Below are 21,245 nucleotides of genomic sequence, written 5' to 3'. Positions count from 1 at the left end.
ATCAGAGAGACTAGATATTTACAGCTATTGCTTTCCTTTCCTTTTTTGGCCCTGTTATATTTTTTGATAATATATGTATTGATGCAATAAACACTATTGCAGTTTGGAATTGAAACCTGAACTCTCGCTAAAGATGAAGGGGCTTATTTATGAGACCCTGTGTTACTTTTGCGCCCCCTTTGCATCACTTTTAGTGACGCAGTGGTGACATAAATAATGTGCCCTGTTGCGCCATATTTATGATGTGACGCATCCAGGCAGATGTATCACTTCGTAAACCCCATGTGCTACATTATACTTGCGCCAGGTATGATGTATGCAGGGTGGGCATTCCACCGCAACAAAGGGTCGTAGAGTGGCGTAGTGAAATCTATAAGATTTCACTGCACCACTTCTAGGACACCAATGCGTCAATATCTTACGCCTGCCTCAAGGCAGGCGTAAGGGTGATGCAGGCCCTTTCACATGGGGCTTGCCCCATGTGAAAGAAACATTGCTGGAGTTGCGTCATCCTTCCAACAAAACTCCAGCAATGCGCCACTTTCGCACTGACAGATACATCAGTAAAACTGATGTATCTGTCATTCCTTGCCACATGATGCATCATACAGTAAATATGATGCATCGTTCATGTCGCAAGGAGGGAGCACTGAGAAGTGTTGCATCACTGCTTTCACACAGCGATGTAACACTTCTCATAAATGAGGCCCGAAAGACGCAAGGAAGAGAGCCCTTTAACATTCTGAACTGAAAGGATTGACCTGTTCACACACTGCCATGGTGTAAGGATGCCTGCTTCATGGGGGAGATTGTTTTTGTGCAGGCAGGGGCACCTTCCTGCACAAAAACAATCAGTACAGGCATTTTGTTCTTTCAATGCATGCTGTAGAATGCAGCATGCATTGAAAGAAGAAAGAACGAGGAGAAATTAAAATATTTCTCCGCATTGCGCCGGCGTAGCAATGACACGCATTTCCAGATTGACGATTCCTCGTAAATCTGGAAATGTGTTTTGATCCATGGGTGTTGTGTGGGAACACCCACTGCAACACCCATGGAACGCCCTTTCCAAGCAAAGTGCTGCGTGTGAAGGGGCCATATTTACAAAATGGAGAAGTGAAAAGCGCCTCTAGTACATCACAAAAAGTGACGTACTGGTGGCGCAGGGTGCTTGTAAATCTGCCACAACATTTGTAAATGTATAGGATGCCTACAGTTGTTGTGCTTCATATGCATTTCAAAACAAGAGAACTAAGCCATTTGTTTTGGAATTTTTTTTAAAGTAACACATATTTTAAATTACATTGCACTTTAGTATTTTCTGCATTTTGCACATTCACCTTTTGAGTTGTATAATATTTTTTATCGCCTGGAGGAATATGACCAAATTGCAAGAAATATTTTAAGTGATTTTTTTTTATTACAATTTTAACAAGGATATTGTGATGTTGCTGTATTTTGGTGTACATAGGTCCCCTTTCAAGAATTAGCTGTATGTACTATTCTCCTTGTTTAATGATTGTTGGTGCTTGTTTTTATTTTCTTGTGCATACTGTGATGGTTAGTTTAACTGAATAAAGTTACTACTACTACAACACTACAAGACGGTACTAAGGAGGGACTAACAAGCAGATTAAGAAATCAGAAGCCAGCATTTACAAAGGACTAAGGGCCATATGTATCATTCCAAATAGTGATCGCAAATGCAGTAATTCGCAGAATTTCGGCGTTTGCGATCGCAATTGGGCTTAGTGGTATGTATTAAAGAAAAACTGCCTCGCAAAATAAGGAATCACAAAATTTGTGAATCCCTATTTTGTGATTGCATTTAAGGAATCGCAAATTGATACTCCTTAAATGCAATGTAAGAAGCACAGAAAAAGTGCAATTTGGCAATAAGGAATCGCAAATTACCACCAACTCTAAGTTGGTGGCAATTTGCGATTTATCTGAAAAATTCACTTTTTTGCATTTTTCAAAAGTGCCATGTGGCGCACATACATGCCCTTAGAACATGTATGTGTGCCCCATGTGCATATATGCACATTTCAGTGGTGCAACATGATGTCCTTTTGACACCCTTGAAATTGCATTCTCAATTTGCAATTCTCTAATTGAGAATCGCAAATTGAGAATGTCTTCCTATTCACTCCTATCATAGGAATGAATGGGGAGGTATTCCTTAATTGCGAATCGCAATTTAAAATTTGCAATTATGGAATATGTAGGATTCGGGAAATTATTTGCAAATCCTACATACATAGAGTTTGCGATTCTCACATAGAGATTCGCAAAAAATCGCAATTTGAGAATTGCAAAATCAGAGTTTGATACATATAGCCCAATGACAAAAGTCAATGAAAAATATGGAAGGAGAGTGGGAGGAGCTTCAATTGCGTACTCTAATACTGCATGCCTCACCGAGCAGTGCATGCGTTGCGCAGGCTCTACCTAATAAACCCCTCTGGAGGCACAGCCACAAGGGTGAACGTTCAAGACTTTCAAGTTGCCGTAAAAGCAAGTCCTGTCTTGGATTTCAAGGTCATTTTCAATAGCACGGGATGCCTTTTTCACAATGTGATGTGATGCCATCGGGCACCTCTTACTCGAACATATGCATTTGTCAACTCAAGGTTAATGCAAATGACACCACACGGGACAAACCACAGGAAATGATTGCAAATCTGCTAAAAGAGTGATTTTTAGTAAGTTACATACTAGCGATTCTTTAAATCCAGTTGCCATTCAGGTCGCTATTTTGAGACATATCAATATGTGCATAAATCACGAAGCACCAGAATTTGTAACCTGATAAAAATCTCTTTTTTAGCACAATCGCAATCTTCTCTAAGCATCAAGCCCATTATAAGTAGCTCCCAAGGGCATGAACGTTTAGCACTCCACCTTCTTCCTCGTCAAAGTCCATCCATTAGGCAGGTCCATCATGTCCAGGGACCAACCAAATGCACCAGCTTTTAACATTTGTCAAAACACTTCTGCTTCACCCCATGCCCAGAGGAGATCAATGCCTCTTACTCAAAGCCCTGCTTTACTGCTTTGACTGTGGCAGATGCTGCGCTGGTTGCTGGATGCTACCATATACTTACAGATAGGGTATCTTTCTTGTTTTCTTTGATGTACATGCTTAAATTGGTTTGGATGTTTTAGAGGGAGGGCGTTTGGCTACTGCAGAGTCACACCTAAAATTCAGTCTGGTTTCAATTCGCTCTGCATTACCTGATAACATTTCTGCCTCTCAAGAAGAAGTGGCTGCATGTACAGTGCGACTGTGTAGGGCAGTTCACTGGGCGGGAGGAGTCTTTATTTTTGTTTTGTGCCTCGTTCAGCAATCTAGGGGTGTGGATCGGAGGAAGACATATTCAATTCAATTTCAAGAATCTTTATTTCGGTAAAATTTTTACCATAAAAGCCATTTGAAACATACGTTTTTTAAAAACAGTTGTAATATTAATAAATGTATAATCTAAAATCAGACGCTAACATAGTCCCGTATTACACCGCAGTGTCTTTGATACAATGGGGTCAATTGCCGTCCCTAAGGCATTTCCTTCTAACACTCCAGATGGCACCCAGGTATTTTGCCACTGCGAACACAATATAATCAGTCACATTGGTTTTCAGGACTCTCAAAGCAATCAGGCACTTCACAAATCCCAGATTTTTACATAGAGGGACTATCCATTGTTTGCGAATCTCTCCGTAAGTGGGGCAGAAAAAGAAAATGTGAAGTTCAGATTCGATGGAGGTTCTACATGCTGGACAGGTACTGGTTGCATCTTTGCTCCATTTACTTGTTAGCGAACGGATAGGGAGCGACCCATGTCTCCACTGCAGGTATAATTTCCTGAGCAAAGGAGGATGCACTTTATCAAGAGTTGGTTCAAAGTAATAAATGTCTTTGAAAGATATAAACGATTCTGTCAGTGAACCAGGTTTTGATTGGTTAAAAAGTGCCAGTGATTTCCTATCGTGGTATGCCTTGGCTAATTCCTTTTTGGGGATAAGTTGGCAGGTAGCCAAAGGAACAGACCACATCTTAGAAAGTCCCAAACTCTCCAGTTCTAATTTGATGTGTTTGAGCCATTTGATTTTTCCGGCTCCCGGCATGGCAAGCACCTCCTGTAGTCCCTGTCTGGGACATATTAACAGGGTCATTATTATCAAAGGTACTCGGAGGTGGGGGTGGGGAAATGGGAGTTTGTGCCTATTTTTGGTGCTCCGGGGCACTTTACTTATACAGAATGGCACTTTTAGGTACTGTTCTATAGCACAAATCATGCTGGTGCTGGCTCACCCTAAAGGGGCATTCCCTCATTTTGTGGCCCTATGCAAATGAGGAAACACTTTGCATCGGCACCTGGCCATATTGCAGATGCACAAAGTCAAACGAACTTGCATTGGTACACTGACTATGTGCCTCAAGGAAGTGGGGCAGTCAGTGCGCCCCTCTTTAAAAGGTGGAAAGGGGGTGCTGTTGACCACAAGGCACCCCTGTGCAGGTGGGTGCAGTCACTCACTTAACCTGCCTGCAGAAGGATCTATATCCCCCTTTGAAATGCGGACTAGTTACCACCTGCACAGTGACAGATCTGTGGACCATCTGCTGCAAGTAGCCGCTCCATCTTTCACTGACATGCTTTCTCCCAGGACAGGTCCGAGTTTGTGGCTGTGGTGGTGCGGTGCATTCATTGTGTGAGGGTGTACTGCTCTGGTCTGTGCCCGGTGCACCCAGTTAAAGGTGTGCCACATCGCAGACCTGGCTCGGTGCCCTATCTTTGAAAAGGGCACCGGTGGCTAGTTGTTTGGGAGATTAAGACAGTTCATTCTGCTGCTTCCCTGTGCTCGAGAGCCAGCTCACCACGGAAATATTATGTGCTATATAGATTCTATAGTGGATGAGCGCTATTATGCAAAAAAGAGCCAACCTTTTAGGTCATGGATCGAGCCGGGTAAAGGTAAACTAAATACCCTTAATATGGCAAATGGTCTATGTGTTGGTAAATAGGAGGTATTGCTGGAGGTTTTTAGTGCCGTGGACAGCAATTATGTATCAGGATGTACATTTCAATTGACCATTCAAGGTATTTAGGGGTATATTACCAAGGGCCTTATCGCCGCTTTAGCGGGAATTTTTCCCGCTAATGCGGCGATAAAACTATCGCGCTATGCCCAAGCGGCCGCTAACTACTGTTAGCGACTGTTACCATGCGTTAGCAACCAAAAAAATTATCGCGATACACGGAAGCGATAAATATCGCTAATGATATGCAAGGTAGGCGTACCCTCGCTAAATGACACCTAAATTCCCGCTAAAACGATATCGCACTAATATCAACTAACGCATGGACTTGCTTAGAGGGGAAAAAATTCCCGCTAATGCCCTTAAGCAGGAGATAAATAAGAACTGCTAAAAGCAGTTCTAAAACATCAAAACTGGAGATAAAAAATTCCATAAAAGGAGACATAGGCCAGCCCAGACCCACCACAAAGCTGAGGACCTGCAGACGTCATGGAAGCAGTAATCATACAGGTGAGGAAAAGTGAATTTTGCCTTGTTATGTGTCCCTACGTGTTCCCCATTATATGTTATATGTGCATGATCGATATGCATATGTTCCCCCTTGATGAATAAAGACGCAATTATGGTTGTGTCCAACGTTAGTATGCCAGTTTCCAGTCCTCGTGAAAGCAACGAGTATTAGGCCTATGTTGCCCACGTTTTACATTGTGCACGTTAATTCATCGAGTTGTCCCCGTTACTAGGCCTCAAAGGGCCCGGACACCAGATTCAAGCTCCAGTCTCCTGAAACCACTCCAAGGAGCGATGCAGCCCCTCCCGCATCCCTGACCCTTCGCTTACTTTCTGCCAAGCAGCGCGGTGGCCGGCCTGGCCTGCCTGCCTGTCTGCCAAGAATATGTTATGCCTCTAGTTATCAGTTCAGCTCCCCGGCTTCACATTCCTAAGCTAACGAACCGCATAAACATCTTCAGCTATAGTCTAGTCTTCCTGTCTCCATGTAAGAGAATTACTGAATTAATATCCATAGAAGATTCATAGCACACGCAATACATGTAGAATATATGCATGCACCAGTCTTAGTGTCAAGTAGCCTTTGCTCTGATGACTTTTAGATTCTATCAACATGTACTCCAAACACGAGATACCAGATATGCTATAGGTACATGTCGTCCTGACATCCCAGACTTTAGTCTCCTCTTTTAGTGCAGAAGTCAGAGCCCCCAGCTCTCCCTAGTTACACGTCATGGCCCGTTTGCGCGCACCACTAGGTTAAAGGTTCCAGCTGCCTAGGTACCCCCCTCCATGTATCCACCCATTTATGACACTTCTGTGACATTTTCATCACATGTCTACGTGCACGCCCTGTGCACGCCTTCTTTGTACGCCCATATGTTCTTATCTTACGTTTGTCACTTGTTACGCCTACTGTATGCAATGCAATTGTACTGTTTTTCTATATATACTATGTAATGTTAATGAGACGTTGCAGCTGCCATTCCATTTCATTGCATGCCACTTCATGGTCTTTAGGCTCGAGCCATCTGAGTAAAGCCATTCTGACTCAGATATCACGGATCCTGCCTCTTATTTATTGAGCTATCTGTTTTAGTTAATGTATAGAAAAATAGTACCGGTAATTATTTATTTATTTACCACACAGGTTGGAGTCCGACAAAGGCCACAGCCCCCACCACCACCACCACCACCACCACCACCGCCTCCTCCTGGACCACCACCAAGGCAGCAGCAAAGACGACGGCGGCCAATGCGCACACGACTTGTCCTTGGAGATCTACAACCCCAGGATATCATAGCCCACTACAGGCTCAAACGGACATCTATTGATTATATACTTAACCACATTGGCCACCGGCTCACACCAGCAACCCAGCGGATAACCAATATTCCACCGCAAACAAAGCTACTCGCTGTGCTGCATTTCCTGGCCTCAGGGACATTTCAACCCACAACATCCAGAGTGGGTGGAGTCTCACAGGCAGCCTTTTCAAGATTCCTCCCAATTGTGTTGGATGGCATAATCAGCCTGATACCTCAGGAACTACACTTCCCCAATACTGTGCGTGAACAGCTCCTGGTCAAGCAGGGTTTCTATGCCATAGCTGGAATCCCACAAGTACTGGGTGCAATAGACTGCACACATATCCGATTAGTGCCTCCTGCGGACAGGGCACACATATATAGAAACCGAAAGCACACTCACTCAATGAATGTGCATGCAATAGTGGACCACCGTGGAATGTTCACAAATGTCATTGCCAAGTTCCCAGGGAGTGTGCATGATTCGTATATTTTCCAGCAGTCAGTCATCAACCAGCGCTTCCAGGATGGACAATATGGGAATGCAGTCCTAGTTGGTAAGTAGTAATCCAACATACCACTTCCATCTACAGCACATAGATGCATTACAGAAATGTACCAATTACAATGTCACCATATCACATACAAGGGGGCACATTTACAATTACTGGCGCATTCCTGTTAATCTGCAGGGATGCGTCAGTTACTGTGCGCCACAGCCCCAACATCATGGATGTGCCTCATTTACAAAGCCGTGCACCGTGGTGCAAAAACAGCACAGATGTGTGACGCAACGGTGCCGTCAAAGTGATGCATAGCTGGAATAGCGTCACAAGCACCACGCAGCTCCTGCAATGCTCTGTGGGCCCCATCTAGTTAATGCTGCCTCAATCCTTATACCTGCTTCAGCCAGGCACAGGGTTGTGACGCAGCATGGGCCTAAAAGTGACTGAGAGAAATCTTTAGGAGTTCACTCCGCCACTTTTAGGAGGTGTCCCAGCCGCAGAAGGCCCCCCCTGCACAGGAACGCCTAGTTCAAGTTCAGAAATTTGTATAGCGCACTACTCACCCAGAGGGTCTCAAGGCGCTTGAGGGACGGAGGTGAATTTCCTAATCGAATATCCAGGTATTTAGTTGCTTTCTGAAAGAGAGGTGGTTCAGAGTGAGGCGGAGGTGGGTGGGGAGAGAATTCCAGGTTTCAGCAGCTAAGTAGGAGAAGGATCTTCCCCCCCATGGTGGATCTGTGGATGCGCGGGTTAGCGGCGAAGGCTTGATTGACGATCGTAGTTGGCGGGAGGGGGTGTAGAAGGATAGACGCGTGTTGAGGCATTTGGGTCCTAGGTTGTAGAGGGCATTGTGTGCGTGGGTGAGGAGAGGGAACGTTATTCTCTTGTTGACAGGGAGCCAATGGAGGTCTTTCAGGTGGTCGGAAATGTGAGCTTGCCGAGGGATGTCTAAAATGAGCCTGGCTGAGGCGTTTTGGATGTGTTGGAGCTATTTCTGTAGTTTGGCTGTGGTTCCGGCGTAGAGGGTGTTGCTGTAATCCAATCGGCTTGTGACCAGTGCCTGGGTGATTGTCTTTCTTGTTTTGGTGGGTATCCAACTGAAGAATCTTTTTTACCATTCGTAGGATATTGAAGCGAGATGACGAGATGGCGTTGACTTGTCTGCTCATCGAGAGGGAGTAGTCTAGGATGAAGCCCAGGTTACGTGCGTGGTCCGTAGGTATGGGTGCGGTTCCGAGGGCTGGTGCCCACCATGAGTTGTCCCAGGCAGAGGGGGATGGTCCTAAGATGAGGACTTCTGTTTTGTCCAAGTTTAGTTTTAAACGGCTGTTCTTCATCCATTCGGCTACTTCTTTCATTCCTTCGTGTAGGTTGATTGTGGCGGTGTTTGGGTCTTTTGTGAGGGAGAGGATCAGCTGGGTGTCGACTGCGTAGGAGATGATGTTGAGGTTGTGTAGGCGCGCGATGGATGCGAGGGGACTCATGTATACGTTGAAGAGGGTGGGACTGAGTGAGGATCCTTGTGGTACACTGCAGAAGACTTCGGTGGCCTCTGATTTGAAAGGGGGGAGGCGGACTCTCTGGGTTCTTCTGGTGAGGAACGATATGATCCAGTCCAATGCCTTTCCTTGTACTCCGATGTTGCTGAGGCGTTGTATGAGGGTGCTATGACAGACTGTGTCAAAGGCTGCGGAGAGGTCAAGTAAGATGAGAGCAACTGTTTCTCCATTGTCCAGTAGTGTAAGGATGTCATCTGTTGCAGCGATGAGGGCGGTTGCGGTGCTGTGTTTGGCTCGGAAGCCTGATTGAGAGGAGTTGAGGGATTTGTTGGATTCTAGGAAGGCAGTGAGCTGACTGTTGACGGCTTACTCGATGACTTTGGCCTACATGTGGTGCAGGGCATTACAATGTTACGCATCTCCCAGATGCCTCAGGTTGTAAGTACTCCTGCACAAAAGTGATGCAATGATGTTGCAAATGAGACGCAAGGGGTGTTTAAATCTGCCCCAAGATGTCCAAAAACAACAGCCCACACCAGACACATTGACACCATGAACTGTGGTCATTGTTGCCAGATACATAGACCAAAATCACTGCAAGTTGTACATCCCTGTCCCCCTCCCCAAAGTTGCAAGATGTGTGAAACATGCATGTGTGACGGAGAAACATCACTCACAAGCAAACTTGCAACACAACTCTCACTGTGCATGTCCTGTGCTGGACAGGCATGATGAATACCACAGGAGAGACTGACATGTTGCCATTTAGTGTGCTAGTGTAGTACTGCTGCATGTCACTTACCGTCCGTGACCCAGTAGCACACTACAATGTGTGCATATTTGCCAAGGCTGTATGGAGTACGCCGACACATGTGAGGCAGATGCAGACTACCTGGTACACCTCTAGGTATATGGAGACTGAGCCTCAAATATGGATCTGATACAGGACTGTTGCCTCATTAAATAGTCAATTTACTTATTTACAACATAACACAGTAATACTGCACTCTACGGCAGTACATACTTGAAAAACAAGAGACGTCAGTGGATAATATAGCACGGGCATGCACAAAAACATAAGGTTCATACCTCATATTATTGCTTGCCTGATGATATAGGTGACGCATCAACCACTGTTGACTATTAACTATGGAAAGTATGACTCGTGGAAGAATGAATGGTGACACTTACAGGTGATGGAGGAGAAAGGCAACTCTGCAGTTGACCCCAGTTGTACTTGGGTACTGACGTCCTTGCCAGTTCTACAGCATAAGTTGACAGGGTCCCTACAGTAATCCAAGTCTTCTAGCCAGCACTCCATACCTGCCTACGCCCTACCATCCCATGTAAATAGGATGTGGCGTATATCCAGTCTGAGAGCAAATCTGACCAACCTGGCCACTGTCCCTTAATGTGCTGAGTATGATGAAGTAGTCAAACAGAGGTGTACACGGAAACTGCTAAGCCATCGTGGTTCTCAAGTATCTCAATACTACCTATACCACAAAAGAGAGCAGAACAGGTCATGATAGTGGTGTGTGGCCATGCCGGAGCCCGCAAAACAATTAGGTATGCGTGTGAACAAATGTTGTTGTATGTCAAAAACTAGACCAATGGCTAGAAAAAAGTCCCATCAGACCACCCTCGTGGCGGCATATCATCATATGGGGAGTGATGGTCACTCTTACCACGACCATGTTGTGTCGGGAATAAAAGCTAAAACTTTAGCCAGTGAAGAATGAAAATAATAATAATCATTAACATAGAGTGCAGTGCTTAAGTGATGTGCTGATTAAAAATGGCTACCAAGACTCAGGGGACTTTGTAACTGAAGTCTGGGTGTCAAGATTAAAAGAGAATCCATTGGGTAGTTTAAACTAGAACTACTCAAAAATACTGTGTAGTGTGGTCGACATGTTTCAGCCTTTGGGGGAGGATTACCCTGGCTTTCTTCAGGACCTATGATATCTAACGCTACTGCAGTCAACAAAAATAATAAACACACAAATGACATAAAGTGTACATATCTACCAGGAACCTGACATTCCAATGTTCACTGGAGAAAAAGGGGAAAGGTTTCTTCCCAGCTCTGTGTGGGTGAAGACCTCACCTCACCCGGCAACCGCTCGGGAGAAAGAGGCCCCGCTATAATCTGTGGCATCGACTTCTACGCCAGCTTCGAGTAACATCCTGATTAATGCTTCATTCTGTTTGCTCTTTGTTATCATGATGAGGTAGCCAATGAGCAACACGGGCATCAGATGAGAGGGGTGTCCCCACACCCCTCTCATCTGTGCCTGCCGAAGAGGGCACATAAGGATTGCCCGATACCTCATCCATAGGAATGCAGATGTGAACATGAGAAATAACAAAGAAAGGACGTGTTTGCACTACGCCGTGAGGAAACGGTTTACTTTCCTTGACTACCTGCTGATCATTATCTTGATGCCCGTGTTGCTCATTGGCTACCTCATCATGATAACAAAGAGCAAACAGAATGAAGCATTAATCAGGATGTTACTCGAAGCTGGCGTAGAAGTCGATGCCACAGATTATAGCGGGGCCTCTTTCTCCCGAGCGGTTGCCGGGTGAGGTGAGGTCTTCACCCACACAGAGCTGGGAAGAAACCTTTCCCCTTTTTCTCCAGTGAACATTGGAATGTCAGGTTCCTGGTAGATATGTACACTTTATGTCATTTGTGTGTTTATTATTTTTGTTGACTGCAGTAGCGTTAGATATCATAGGTCCTGAAGAAAGCCAGGGTAATCCTCCCCCAAAGGCTGAAACATGTCGACCACACTACACAGTATTTTTGAGTAGTTCTAGTTTAAACTACCCAATGGATTCTCTTTTAATCTTGACACCCAGACTTCAGTTACAAAGTCCCCTGAGTCTTGGTAGCCATTTTTAATCAGCACATCACTTAAGCACTGCACTCTATGTTAATGATTATTATTATTTTCATTCTTCACTGGCTAAAGTTTTAGCTTTTATTCCCGACACAACATGGTCGTGGTAAGAGTGACCATCACTCCCCATATGATGATATGCCGCCACGAGGGTGGTCTGATGGGACTTTTTTCTAGCCATTGGTCTAGTTTTTGACATACAACAACATTTGTTCACACGCATACCTAATTGTTTTGCGGGCTCCGGCATGGCCACACACCACTATCATGACCTGTTCTGCTCTCTTTTGTGGTATATATTGAGAGTAGGGGTTTGAGCAGGCAGGTCGTTAAATATATTCCCCTTTGACCCTCCCCCACTTATTTGTTCTGAGTCTCAATACTACCTCCCAGCATAGGTGACCATGAATACAGACCCAGGACAAATTAATAAACACTGGCCCGGATTGTTCACAGCACTTGCAATGATCATTTCCCCTGAGAACCAATTTATGGAGCCCCACGGGTGGGTGGCATGTTTGGTGCCCAGTTTGTAAAGTATTGATCAGAAAGTTGACATTGGGGGTGAGGCAGCTTGTCCGATGGCACACTTTGGCGGTGCAAGCGCCTCCGGGGTTGTCAATCCCCATGCTGCCACCCGTGCCACACAGCACCCTGGATGCCATTGGCTGACCTTGGCTCACGCCTCACGCCTCCCAGCTGACCCCTCCTCCCTTCATCCCCTTATTTCGCAGCTGCAGCGCAGTGGTGACAGCGACCCTTGACCCTTGGATAGGTCGGTTACCCACTGCTGCAGCTCTGTCTGCCCTGTCCGCTCTTCCAGCTTTGACCCTTCCTCAGATCGACGCTGATTCGCCTGTGTCATTGCTGCATGGCCCCCCTTGAGTGCCTGTGCCCCTTGCCTTCTGGGTCCCTGTGTGCCTGCTCTCATCCCTTCTCATTTTGTACCTCGTGTGAGTGTTGAGTGGTATTATTCATCATACACTATTGCTCCATTGCTGTTGTGCAGCGGACGCACTGCTGTTGTGCCGAAGGGGCAACAAAGGTAGCCTGTCTGTGCCCGTCTGCGCATGGATGGTGCCCAGCGCCAGGACCCCTTGCCCTCAACAACACCAGGCCACCGGTCTGAACAACGATGCCACCACCCTCCACACACTCAACGCCAACTTGAACAACACCTGCCACCAAGCCAGCACAAAATGCACACACGGACCCTTCACCTGGCAACCCAGCAAGTTCACCTGCCTCTGGACCAGCACCGCACCCGCCTGGCCAGGCCACAGAAACAACCACCTCAAGTGCATCCTGCTCAACACCCGCTCTGTCCACAGGCACACTGTTGAACTCTGGAACCTCCTGGACACAACATCACCAGATGTTGCCATGCTCACATTAAAATGGATGAATGCCTCCTCTGCCCCCCACATCGCCATACACATTCTGGATGGCCCCAACACCACCCTAAGAGGCACTCTCATCTACAGACTCCTGTGACCACGCACACAATTCTGCAAACCCATCGCAGACTTTGTCAGCTCGCTGGGCCAAACACCCTCAGAGTACAACCTCCTTGGGTACATCAACTTCCACCTGGTGAACAACAATGCCAAAAAAACCACCACCACCCTGCTGGCCAACCTCGCCAACCCCAGACTCAAGCAACTGGTGAACACCCCCAACCACTATGCGGGCCACACGGTTGACCCCTTCTTCTCCTCCAACAAGCACATCCCCTTCAACCACTCCACCGTACTACATTGGACAGATCACAGATGCTTCCACTCTACTTCAGGAGAACCACGACTCACCACCACCTGCAACAGGTACCCCATAGAAGCCGGAGCAAGATCACTTCTGACCAGCTCACCACCTCCCTTAGCTAGAACCCTCCCACCAACACGACGGACACCAAATAATCTGACCCAAACCTCACACAGTGGATCAACAACTTAGCAAATGAACTTGCACAGATGAAGTATCCTCCCAGCAGACCTGGCAGTAACAAATCCTCATTGTACTACTAAATCTGATTCCAAAGATAACCTGCAGCCCCCTCAAGAAAGCCTTGCGCCATGACCAGTCAACAGGAAACATGAGTCAATGACAGCCCTCAAGAACGCCGCCCGCAAACAACACCAGCTTATCACAAACACCAAAAGGACAAGAGTCAGAGAACTACTAGACAACAACAACCACACCAGCAGGGAACTCTTCAGCATCGTCAAAGAGGTCTCATACCATTACGCCTGCAACAATGACATCACACACTCGCAAGACCTCAGCGCCTCACTTGCCTCGTTCTTCCACCACAAGATTGCCGACATACACAACAGCATCAGCACACAGACAACACAGCAAACCACAAAACCTGCCCCACCCCCACCACCCTCTGCACCTAGACCTCGGTCAGCTCAGAAGACACCACCCGCATGATTAACACCATCCACTCCGGCTCGGCAACGGACCCCTGTCCACAACACATCTTCAACAAAGCCTACTCCATCATGGTACCCCAACTCCGGGACATCATTAACAGCTCCCTCGCATCCGCCACCTTCCCGGAGACTGAGGGTGATTAATAAGCTTTATCACTTATAGCATACTTGTCCAGTCTTAACTTGGAAAGCGTATGGCCTTAATTCATAAAGGCCCTTAGTTTTGTTTAGTATGGTGTTAAGATTAACTAAAAGTCTTATTAGTAAAAGATCAGAAACATAAGAGATGTGACATAGCAACATTGATAATGTCTGTTGAGCACTCATGTCATTTGGTTTTGAGTCCAGGACAGGAAGGAGCACACAGTACAGGTAGTGGATGGTGTAGCACATGCTGGAGTTGATGTTGTTGTTGAACCTAACAAGGGCCCAATGGTCCATGCATGTAACGGGTAGCTGCCTGGTGATTTGTTTCAGACCATGACGGTTCAGACCATGACGTTCTACAGCACGATTGCTGTATGCTGCCGCACAGTAGGTCAAGTGTGTGTTGTGTGTAATCTTGCCACCCATACAGCTAAGGTAAATTACAGTGCAGTAGGTGGATCACTGTCTGTTGCAGAAGGGAAAAGAGCCACACATGCAACTCATCTGCACACTAAAATGATGTTGGATGGAGTCACAGCAGTGAGCCTTGATCACATGCTAACATGCACTACAGAATCCAGCTTAAACAGATGGGCAACTTGATATACAACTTGACATCCATCCCAACACACAAATCCATGCTCATCAACAACACATCCAGCACAACCAAATACTAATTCCGCTTTCCCTTGTATGTCACAGGGGACCAAGGATATGCACTGGGAGCATGGATGATGACACCAGTACGAAACCCCACCACCCCTGGCCAGAGGCAGTACAATGCGGCACAGATACGCACACGGTCCATTGTAGAGCGGACATTTGGTGTCTTGAAGTCCAGGTTCCGGTGCTTGGATATCACAGGTGGCAGCCTGCGGTACAGTCCCGAAATGGTGAACAAAATTATCATGGCATGTTGTGTGTTGCACAACATATGTGTCCGTACCAAAGCACCATGGATCCAAGTGCCAGACCCACCTGATGAGGATGAGGAAGAAGAAGAGGCTGGTGCTGTACACCCCACACCAAATGCTGCAGGACTTGCACGGAGGAACCGCATCATCAACAATTATTTTGCCTGAGTCTGTCACGTGGTGTCTGTTAAATAAAATACTCACATAAATAACATGTTCATGTGTTAGTGTCTGGCATGGGCACTGTACCCATTAAACAGTTACGTGTCCCAATGAGTGGTCAGAAGAGACAAATTTCAATAGAGTTTGGGAATGTGTACGCAGTACAGTTATGCCCTGCACTGTGTCTAATGTATCACACTCTACTTGTCAAGGTACTACGTAGGCTACACTATGTCATATGGTTGTGTCACATGCTTCAAATACTAGCAAACCAGGGTGCTGTGTGTGATGAGGATTTCATTCCTATTCTGAGTCCATTTCCCCAATCCATGTATGATGGATTGGGCATGTTGTGTCAATCACACAAATTTGGAGTGTGTGAAATGGTGTACAGGATGCCAATAGTCATAGCAACATCCCAATACACAATGGTGCCAATCATCAAGACACATGTCCAAACCATGTCCGTCGTAGCAGCCGTAAATTGACCCTTAAGATGTGAACTATGTTCCGGATGACCAGCATATTTCTTTTCCCATTGTAGCAGCCACAAGAAGTGCCGTATAAATAACCAGGGCCCGTAGAACTTACATATCCAGAATATTACCAAGCTCATTGTTGATGTATAATGTCAAGTACATATCTGCACAGATGGCCATACTGTCAATGAGGTTCATGAACATATGCCTCAAAGATCCATGTGTGGAATGTGATAAGAGCTGCTATAAGGTCATGTAATGGCCAGAAATGTAGCTATGGCCGGTGAAAAGTGGCGCCATATGAACAGGGGAAAGGGACTATGAATTAGACCACTTTAAAAGTAATGGGACAAATTAGAGTAACAAGTTGATTTTGCGTCTCATGTGGGTACAACATTAGGTTGTCTGTCACAAGACCTCAGCCTGGAAACAACTACCAGCTACAGATCCACAAGGCCATACATCACTATGCTGACCAGATACTTTGCTGAATCGATGGACCATTACCATCACCATGACATGCATAACTGCAACATCCAAAATATGTTACATGGCTTGGTGAAGACACCTCCTACAGCTGGACAGACTAGTATATGTGTATACACACCGGGGCATATAATCAACACAGGCGATAAAATTATCGCTGCTTTTATCGGCAGAAAACTGCAGCAAAAGCAGCTTTAGCGGCAGTTTTCTGCCGCTAAATCGGCTTTAGCGGCAGTTTTCTGCCGATAAAAGCAGCGATAATTTTATCGCCTGTGTTGTGTATATCTGCCCCACAGACCCCTGGGTCATTCATAGATACCAGTTCGACACTTCTGTAATTGCATTTCAACCACTACGTGACATCGTAACATCAACATCTGACATTACACATGCAGGTGCACACACCACAATGTTTCATGGAAGTGATGATCCTATGTCACGTGTCCACCATGGGGGAGTAGCACATGTTAGACGAGGCTATCATCACTCATGGAGCACTTGTGAGCAATGGCAACATGACGTGGCATGTGTGGTGGCTAAGTGTACAAATAGTACTGACGTGCTTGGGGCTGCCTGGAGCTACCTTCCTAATTGTACCTACACCTGTAGGATGCAGAGCTGCTGCCCATGTTGGTAAGTTGTGGCCCAACTACACACCTGCTGCAACCCTTCCACAAATGTGATGTTGATGAAAGGCATGCTCATTGCACCTAAGGGCCACAGACTCATGATTCACAGACTACACACATAACAGTGTGACGGCAGGGAATACTCTGTGTATGCAGGAGAGGAACTAATATTCTTTCAGACAGTGTGTATCCTTTCTAATCTATGATGCCAATATGGAGGTCAACCAGTGGTATGTAGCAGTGCATGGCAAACAAGACATGAGGACAGTAGTACTTGCCTTGCTGCATCCAAACATGGGCCAGGGGGCGTTCTCCTATCACAATTATCAAATGTATGTTCACTGGCATGTCCCAATAGATGACCTTACCTGATGGCCCATTTACATTGTGACAATGTCATAGCATAGCATTGGTGCAATGTTGGCTCCACATGTTTACACATCTCAACATTAGTTTCCACCCTCTCAGGATCTGTATCAACATGTACACAGCTCGTATTGACATTGTTGTACATTCCTAAGGTATCAGTCTCTTGACCCTAAAAAGCTAGTTAAATCCTTAGCAACATATGACCAACACACGTATTAAACGGAAAATATATATTTATTTACAGTATTTACACATGGTGAGCATATAGGGCTAGTGCAGAGGGTGCCCGTTGGATGGCCAGACAGAGACAATTGATGTTATCAGGTCCAAGGGAAGAGGCATAGTTCACTCCACAGGCTGGTTGAAGTGGCAAGGAATGGGTTCATATGGCAGTCCATGGTGGGGGTCCAAGGATGTTCCGGGGGACAGTGAAAGTGAGTGAAAGAAGTTCATGGGTGGCACGAATCCTAATGCAGCAAAACATAAGAAACTGAAAATCCGCTGTCATCCTCATCTCCATCATCATCGGTGTCATGTGCCTCACAGGTGTCAGTGGGTGTTGTGGCAGCAGCCATGTGAGGCACTGACACACCTGGTGTTGGAGCTGAGGATGTAGAGGCTGCAGCAGCATCCATCTGCGCCAAACCCTGTGGCAGTAAGGAGGCAACAAGAAGGTGCAGGGCAGTGTAGATCCCAGTAACCTGGCGCATGTGTTCAGCCCTGGCAGCCAGATGTTGGGCCTGCATCTGCCCCATGGTCTCCAGGGTCTTCTTGATGTCGTGAATATCCTTGCTGACACTGCTGGTATCACCCTGAGCAGACAAAGCCTGCTGCCTCTGGACCATGACTCCAGCAATGTCAGCCATGGACTGGTGGAGACCATGGAGGGGGCCGTGGGTGTCAGTAAGCCACCCACGTAGGCCTGCAACTTCAGCTACCAATTGCTCCACCCTATCCCCCAACCGTTCCTGGAGCTCTATGATCCGCAGTTGGAATGGATCTGGCCCCAGGGTGGTGGGTGGGGTGGTGGATGCCTGCTGCTCGTTGGTGTGAGCAGGGTGTGGGCTCTGCGGAGGGCTACTGGGTTGCCCTGCACCGGAGGCTGGGGAGGCAATTACATGAACAGGAGTTGCAGGTCGTCAATGTTGATGGTAGGATAGGCGTCTGTGTCATCAGTGGGTGCCAAGCCAGGTTGCTCTTCAGGAGGTGCAGTCTCGACCTCTGCAAAGTGACATGGGAGATGAATTACATCACTGTTTGTCACATACAATCATGCATTTGTTCATTACACCTTGATACAGCATGACATTGTCTGATCATACTTGTCTCGAGGTAAGGACTTGTGTTTGACAAATGGCATATGATGGGAGAAGATGTCACATGAGAAGTAGTAGTGGTACATGGTGGTCTCACAGTGCCCTATTTTCAATGGGACATACAAAAATGGCTCTGCCTTTGCACTAGGAAATAGACTAATGAGTGTGGAGTGTATGTTAACACAATGCTTGATTATTTGGACTGTGATGCATATATACACTGGCTATCTGGCAGCCCTTGTGGGACTTCATCTCATATGCTCATCATTCCACACAATACTGTCACTGACATCACCTCCCCCTTAGTGGGTGGCTCATCTTAGTTCTGCTTTTATTTCATGCTGTGTGTCATTTGGATAAAAGATACCTATCTCGACGCACCAGACACATCCTTAGTGTGGACAGAGTAATGGAAGGCTGATACATGTCCTGGTGTGATAATGAATTACTGCAAACCTACCACCCATTCTAAAATCAGTATTCCAATAGGGGAGTTGCTATGTGTCCAGCTAGCCACAATGCCCATGCCATGCTTGGCTGCATAACGTTATGGCGTACCACATGTCGCCTATGTCCCACAGTGTCCGACAATGAGGCCCAGACTTCCAAAACCTGTTGGCTCCCTGCATGTCTGCAGGGATGCCACAGTAATTGGGCAGAACACAACATCCAGCATGGATGTGATGCGTATTTAATGTTCTGCAGCCTGGTCCGTAAAATAACAGTATGTGTGAGCCATCTATGCCGTAAATGTGTGGCATTGCTGGAGTGTGTTTGCAAGTGCAAGTCAGCCAGGTACAGATGCAAGTGGTAGTACGTGCAGGGTGTTGACATATGCAGGTTGGGGAGTAGTATTGTCGGTGACTCTATGCAAATGAACATTACTCGGAGTCATAGCCCTCCACGTACCAGTCCTTACAATTGTGCAGATAGCTAAACAAGATTTTGATTGACACATTAGCAAAACAGACAGAAGCAGTACAAGCAGCAAGTTACGCAAGCATTAAACAACACAGCGTTCCCAAAGCCAGGAAACACAGTCCCACACATCACCCTATGTCCACATGACATTAGAGTGTGCTGAGAACACCCAACGGCATCCATGCACAACCTGCCCAGGGAATCCCTCCAGAAGCAAGCACAATGATCTGCCACACCCAACGCAAGCAACCTCCAAATGGCCCATGTGCCAACACACCACAAGGCCAAACACAGGCCCCACAGCCAACACAGCCACTGATGGAGAGTAGGCACAGAATACCACAGTTAATGACCAGCCAGGCCAAAGGGAACCAAAAGGGATAACCACCCTACAACAAAGGCACAGCATGAATGAGGCACACCTCCAGAGGGTGCACAAACGCCAAACTGAGCACCTGCACATACACATCAGTAAGCAGTACACGACACACCAACATTACAACCATATACTCTGACAATGTGCATAGGAAGTAAAATCCTGCCCCAGGAGGAATGTACTCAAGGTCCATCGGGACAACAAGGGGCTCACATACTCAACCCACAAACCGGCAAAGGGCCATCCGGCCACACACAGAGCTTGCAGGGAGGACAGAGCCCAACCCTAGTTGAAGCCAAACACCACGTAATCCTACACACATCCCGGATTCTAATGCGGACACACCCTGTGTCGGACAGCACTCCAGGTAAAATGACCACACGACTGGCATGGGACCCGAGGGGCCAAGGGCTACCAAACCCAGGTCCTAACTCACCCATAGTAGGAGGACAGGCTAATGCAAGGAGGTCCAGACACACCACAGCCACCCCACAAGCAGAGCAGACACCCCGAGATGTGAAACAACAAGGGACCTCCGGCAAGCCGCTGCAAGCAGGGCCAGACTGGGAACCAAAACTGGGCCAGGCAAAGTGCTTGGCTGCCCCACTTGGGGAGGTTGGGGGTGCAACAGAGCTCCTTTCCAGGGCCGGTATTCGTCCAAAATCCTTACAGGGAGGAGTGTGCAGCTATGCTGCATCAACAGCCCTGTAGCTAAAATGGACCCCAGGGGCCCTAAACCGGCCACTACCCTAGCGGCGCACTGGGGGATTGGCCGGTGCCCACAACGGTCAGTCCGGGCCTGGCAGCAAGGCCCCACTGCCAAACACAATGTAGGGAGTCAGACCCGCCCCAAACAAACTCGATGCCTCCCCACGTAGCAGGCTCGAGCCAGTCCAACCTGCAGCAAGATCCACAAAACATGTGCAATTTGTGGGAACGCACACATATGGCATTTCACACCACCATCACACAGTGTGACCGGAACATCAACATCCTCAGGAGGTACAAAGGCAGTAAGAGCCCAGAGCAAACTAAGCAACCATGGGATATACATGAGGCCTCGGCTACAATCACACACTAGACCAGTGCGAGCCTGCGCCACCAGAGGCCCAAGACATGTACATTACCACACGGATATCAAGGACTGCACCATGTGACCCCACAACCGCCCTGCATGAAGCATCACGCATGCTGAAAGAAAGTGCAGGGATAGGACGCAGCATTGGTCCAAGAGTGAG

The sequence above is a fragment of the Lissotriton helveticus genome, chromosome 6, assembly GCF_964261635.1.
Source record: "Lissotriton helveticus chromosome 6, aLisHel1.1, whole genome shotgun sequence".
NCBI classification, from domain to species: Eukaryota; Metazoa; Chordata; class Amphibia; order Caudata; family Salamandridae; genus Lissotriton; species Lissotriton helveticus.
This window is presented reverse-complemented; position numbering follows the sequence as displayed.